The sequence below is a fragment of the Gorilla gorilla genome, chromosome 15 (assembly GCF_029281585.2).
Source record: "Gorilla gorilla gorilla isolate KB3781 chromosome 15, NHGRI_mGorGor1-v2.1_pri, whole genome shotgun sequence".
NCBI lineage: Eukaryota > Metazoa > Chordata > Mammalia > Primates > Hominidae > Gorilla > Gorilla gorilla.
The window spans coordinates 44138433-44145405 of NC_073239.2; positions in this window are offsets into that span (position 1 = coordinate 44138433).

Below are 6973 nucleotides of genomic sequence, written 5' to 3' on the forward strand. Positions count from 1 at the left end.
AATTTAAAAGAAAAGAGACATAATTGGCTCCTGGTTCCATGGGCTGTACAGGGAGCATAGTGCCAACATCTGCTTGACTAGTCAGGAAGCTTGAGAACTCATTCACTATCATGAGGATAGCACCAAGTCATGAGGGATCCACCTCCATGACCTAAACACCCCCTACGAGGCCTCATCTCTAACAGTGGGGATTACAATATAACATGAGATATGGGTCAGGACAAATATGCAAACTATATCATATGCACATTTGGCCATAAAAAAGGATAAAATCGTGTCACTTGTGACAACATGAATGATCATAGAGGACATTGTGGTAAGTGAAATAAGCTAACCACGGTAAGACAAATATCACATGATCTCATTCATATGTGAAATCTAAAAACACTGATCTAATAGAGAGTAGAAGAGTGGTTACCAGACTGGGAAAGATAGGGAGGAGAGGTTTTAACAATGTGTTATTTATCAAAATACCACATTGTACCCCATCAACATGTGAAATTATCATGCATCCACTTAATAAAAGAGAAGAAAAAAGAAAATGTAAGAGTCAAGATACTGGGGCACTGGAAGAGATAGAAGAGAAGGTGAATTGGCAATAAGGAAGAGAGAGTCTGAAAGAGCATGTCACAGAGTGGAACATTAAAGTTTATAGCATTAGAAATCAATTTTTAAGTTATTGAAAAGTTAAGTTTATAGCCATGAAAGTGAGTAGCTCAATTGAAGTGAAAGTAAAAGTCAATGAAAGATTAAATTAGAAAATATATTGCTTGGCATTCAGTAGTTACTTCAGAAATATTAATAAATCTTAAGAAAATTAAGAACACCAAAGCATTCATAGTGGACCATTATCATAATACAAATCTATGAGATAATATTTTATTCTTTCCAGTGAAGGGAGTAATTCAACAGTCTTGATTATAGGTTAGAAAATGATTTCTCCAGGTGCGACCCACTGACCACATTCATTGTATTTGAATTGCTTGAGCAATTTGTTTCAGGAGAAAATGGAAAGATTTTAAGATGGACCAACGAAATTACCACTGAGTGTCTTTAATGGAAATCTCAGCCTTGTCTAGAATAACCTGGGTTATCTGTTTCTATAGGGTCTCTGTGTCTTTTGTTTTCCTTGTTATTTGCAATTCTGTTAGTTGTAGATTACTGATAGTAATGCAAATATTCTTGACTATAGACAGGCAAATGATTGATTTTGGTGGAAGTATAATTAATTTTCCTTTTTCCACCTTCCATCAAGAAGTCAGTTTTGAACCTATCAAGCAGATTTATTTCAGTGTTCCTTAGTGCCTAGATATGTGTGGCTCTTTTAATTTTCCATAAAGCTCAGTATAACATCTTACTGGCTCCCTAATTAAATAAATGAGTTAAACAAAAATCTTAGACAAGTGTTCATTTTATATTTGTAAGTTATAATTTACCCTATTTTAAGCAATTTTCCTTTATCATTCCTAAAAATACAGATTCCTATCCCCCATGCTAGACCTATTGAATCAAAATCTCAGGCCTAAGGCACAACAATTTGCATTGTTAGTAGGCTTTACAAATGATTTTTAGGCATACTAAATTGTATTAACCATTACCATTCTAATTCTTTAAACTTGAATTATTGTATTTATAATTCCATCTTCATCAAAGTAAACTTTTGGTTAGCAAAAAGGGTAGAAACCCCCTTATTCAATCAGATTGGGAACAGTAATAAACAGATTAATCACAAATTTAAGTTAGATGGAGGAATCATAAGAAGTATTAGATGTAAGTCCTTAAAACTTAACTTTAATTTAAAAGACATGTGTAAATAAATTTGCCAGAATTTTGATGACAAGGTCAAAGCTTTGCACAGATTCAGAGTGGAGTTTCTTGTGGAAACTAAGCCAATGATATGTTGTCATTGATTTCTTGTTCACTTTCTGTGAAGACAACTGGGGTAAAGCAATCTGAAGTCCTAGATTACACAATTTTTCCCATTTGTTTCTAGTTGTCTTGCCAACAACAGTTAAGCTGAGAGCAGCTGTTTGAGTTTCTCATTTTTCCAACACATTTAGTTTATTTCTCAAAGAAACAACAATACTACTGTTGTTATACTCATTTTCTCAGTTTACATAATATTTATTTATTTATTTATTTATTTATTTATTTATTTTGAGACGGAGTCTCGCTCTATCACCCAGGCTGGAGTGCAGTGGTGCGATCTCTGCTCACTGCAAGTTCCACCTCCCGGGTTCATGCCATTCTCCCGCTTCAGCCTCCCCAGTAGCTGGGAGTACAGGCACCCGCCACCACACACAGCTAATTTTTTTGTATTTTCAGTAGAGACAGGGTTTCACCGAGTTAGCCAGGATGGTCTCGATCTCCTGACCTAATGATCCATCCATCTCTGCGTCTCAACATAATATCTAATTAAATCACATAACTACAAGAACAAGAACAAATGGTGTAAACATATTTAGGAATGAACACAGCTTCCCCTTAGAAACTATACAATTTCTGTGATGGAAGGAGAAATGTACAGGCATTAAAAGTAGCTCAAAGGCTTTCAGTTTGCAGTGGACATCAGTCAATAAGTTGTACAGGGGTACCAGAAAGTGCTGATTGCAAATCAGTTAAGTGGAAGTCAGTTAAGGCAGCATCCACTGTATCTTAATTTGTGAAGTGAATGTTCTAAAACTGGGTTCACTTTTGCTATAAAGGACCAGATGATAAATATTTTAGGCTTTGCAAACCATACGGTCTCTATAGCAACCATTCATCTCTATCATTGTAGCAGGAAAGCACCATAGATCCATGGATGTGCTCCAACAAAACTTTATTAAAACAGGCAGCTGGTCTGAGGGCCATGTATATATCTTGCTGTTTTCATACAATTTTCTAAGTTAGTAGTTCCCTGCCTTTTTAACAATCAAGGATTACTTTTAATCCTCTCCTCTGATTTTATGTTTCAAAAGCCTTAAGAAAAACCCACAAAATATATGTATTTTGTAATTTTGGGGGGGTTCTTATTTTACTAATAAGTAATCAATGATATATAAAGGATACCCACTAGGTCAGTATGAAATAATCAACATTATTAACTCTAATGACTTAGTTCTGGATGGAAATAAGAAGTATTCGACTATATACATATAACTTAAAACCTGTATAGCTTTTTCTGGTGTAAATATATAACTTTTTGAGATTTTTCAAGTATTAAGTACAACTTTTGGGAATCCTCACACCTGGCTCCCTATGATGACATTCAAGAATTCCTTAGGATTCTGGGAATCTTAGAATGAAAGTCACTGCTCTGTAGGAATGAATGAATGAATGAATAAGAAAGGGAAGGAAGAAGAAAGAGCATGTTTACTAAATGTAAATTAATCATCAAGGAACGTTTATTTTATTAATAAATTTGTCAACTTTGGGTTGCCAAATCTAACAAAATACCAAGATGGCATTCATGGTGATCACACCTCTAGTCAAATTTTATTTTATTTCATTGACTATAGATTAATATCCTGAAATACTCAAAAATTCTGTCCTAATTCTGTGAATAATTCACTTATTAATCACCCTATACACTACTTAATGAATGGAATGGTGCTTGGAATAAAGATAATTACAGGGCTAAAAGGGTTTTCTCTAGAGGCAGGCTATAGGATTTTGTTGTCTGACTGGAATAAAACAAAATTAATCAATATTTTCTGCAACCGGTGGCTTTTGACTTAGTCGTCTATTAATATCTATCAATCACTATAACCTCAGTCCTATTTCCTCCATTCTTCTTTTTGCTATCATAAAAACTTGTCCACCTTTTTCCTGTTAGATCTATATGTTTCTCCTCTTTTCTTTTCATCCAAACAACTGGACGTCAACTTAGTACAGATAGTGCAATTGATCTGAACCCTACAGAACTCACTGTTCCCATTTACATAACTTACATAACTTACATAACTGTCAAGCTGAAATCACTCTCAAATTTTTTTAATTCAAAATTTTAATTTCATTTAATCATATTTATTTAGTCATTAGTTAACTTATTTTGAAGATAATTTTAACTTGTATTTTACATTCAGGGGTACATGTGCCAGTTTGTTACATGGGTATATCTCATAATGCTGAGTGTTGGGGTATGAATGATTCCATCATCCAGATGCTGATTTGGTATGTTTTGACTCTGTGTCCCCACCCAAATCTCATGTTGAATTGTAATTCCCAATGCAGGGGGAATGACCTGGTAGGAGGTGATTAGCTCATGAGGGCAGATTTTCCCCTTGCTGTTCTTAGATGGTAAGTGAGTTCTCATGAGATCTGATGGTTTAAACATATGGCACATCCCCCCTGGCTCACTTGGTCTCCTGCTGCCATGGTAGAACGTGCCTTGCTTCCCCCTTCACCTTCTGCCATGATTATAAGTTTCCTGAAGCCTCCCAGCCATGCTTCCTGTACAGCCTGTGGAACTGTGAGTCAGTTAAACCTCTTTTCTTTATAAATTACCCAGTCTCGGGTAGTTCTATACAACAGTGTGAGAACAGATTAATACATGAGCATAGTACCCAATAGTTAGTTCATCAAACCATGCCTTCCTCCTTCTCCCCTCTAGTAGTCCCGATGTTTATTCTTTCCATTTTTATGTCCATAAGTACCCAATGTTTAGCTCCCACTTATAAGTGAGATCATGTGGTATTTTGATTTGTATTCCTGCATTAATTTACTTAGGATAATGGCCTTCAGCTACATCCGTGTTGCTTCAAAGGACATGATTTTGTTATTTTTATGGCTGCATAGTATTCCATGGTGTGTGAAATGGTTTGGAAGGTGGCCCCTATAAATCTCACGGTGAACTGTAATCCTCAGTGTTGGAGGTGGGGCCTGGTAGGAGGTGTTTGCGTCATGGGGGTGGATCTCTCATGGCCTGATAACGTCCTTGTGATAGCGAATTCTTTCGAGATCTGGTTGTGTAAGGGTGTGTGGTACTTAACCCCACTCTCATTCTCTCTTGCTCCTGCTCTGGCCATGTGATGTGCCTACTCCCTCTTTGCCTTCCATCATGAGTAAAAGCTCCCTGGAGACTCCACAAGCGCCATGCAGATGCCATCACCATGCTTCCTGTACAGCCTGCAGAGCTGTGAGCCAATTAAATCTCTTTTCCTTATAAATTACCCAGTCTCAGGTATTTCTTCATAGCAATGCAAGAATGGCCTAATAATACTGCGTGGATATACCACATTTTATTGATCCAATCCACTGTTGATGGACACCTAGGCTGACTCCATGTCTTTGCTATTGTGAATAGTGCTGCGATGAACATGCAAGTGCATATGTCTTTTTGGTAGAATAACTGACTTTCTTTGGGTCATATACCAGTAATGGAATTGTTGGCTTGAAAGGTAATTCTATTTTAAATTCTTTGAGAAATTTCCAAACTGCTTTCAACAGTGGCTGAACTAATTTACATTCACACCAATTATGTATTAATGTTCCCTTTTCTCCAGAGCCTCCCAAGATCTGTTGTTTTTTGATTTTTTAATAGTAGCTATTCTGACTGGTGTAGGATAGTATCTCGTTTTGGTTTTGATTTGCATTTCTCTCATGATTAGTGATGTTAAGCCTAATCTTTGCCACCAGAAAACTGGGAAAATACAGTGTTGCTTGTCAAAATAAATTGTTTTACTTTGCTTTAAAAATAATCAATTGAGTAGTATATTTCTTCCAGCAAAATTAAGAAGTAAACATTTAGAAATGTACAGTACCTTGCTGTTAAGTCTTCACACAAGTATACCAATCGAACATAAAGGCCATCTTAAACTTTCATTTGAAATGAAAGACAATTTTTAAGAGGTTAAGGGCTAGTAATTTGTTAAAGTCCTGAAGTTAAATTAGCTCAAGTAAATACAAAGACTTTCCTTTAATTAAAGCCTTTTAAATGAACACTTTAAAGCATAGTTGGTTTCTCCCTCAAATCTTGTCCAAAGCCACTGTTAACAACTCAGTATATCAAAGAAGGTTTCAGACATGATTATGAAGCTCCCTCAACTTACAATGTGCTATTTGCAACCTTAGATGGCTATCATTCTGGCTTTTCTACTTTTTAGCAACAATAAGCACACCCTTCCCATTTCTCCCCAACCCTGACTTACCCCTGTTTGCATTTAATATATAATTTTTTGCAGAGTGTTCTTACACATCTTTAACTGTAAATATGACAAAAGCACACCATATAGTACACATGCCACACGTATAAATGTTGTATCTAGTCATACAATTTTCCTTTTAAAGAAGGAATATTTTATTTTCAAAAAGCAAAGACTCTAGGAATCTTTTCTAGCTGCCAGTCATAAAAACATAAATTCTTGGTTAGATTCCAAAATTTGCCTGACCATAAGAACCACTTGTGGTACTTGTCAAACACATGTATTCTGAGTCCCATCCGTGATCTTCTGAATCAGAATCAGCAGTTGAGAGGCCTGGGAATACGCATTTTAAGCAAACATCCACAGTGATTATGATTAGTCAAGCTTGAAAAAAATTTCACTAGGATCTTTATGACTGAATAACCTCACAAACATAGGAAAGTTACTGGAGAAAAATATGAGCAGAATTTCAGAATTCTGCCTTTGCTGAAAGTGTTTGTTCCCTCCTCCTCTACTCATCAAGACCTGACTGTTTATGTAACTCCCCCAAACCATCAACACCTGGGAGGAGTTGAAAATGATTTTAATGAGGAAGAAGAGCTGATGTTTAATTTCAAAACTGACTGTGACAATAGAAGGGAGAGACATGAATTTATCTTGATTCTAACACAAAGCATTGTATTTGAGTCTACAAACGAAATTGGTTTCATTTTTATTTTTTGTAAGTTTTTGCCAAACTCTATGCATATATAGAGGCTAGGCAAGAAAGAAAGAAATCCAGAAATATGGCATATGCCATCCCTTATTTATTTCCCCATGCGACCAGCCAACAGCTTCTTCACCTAGTC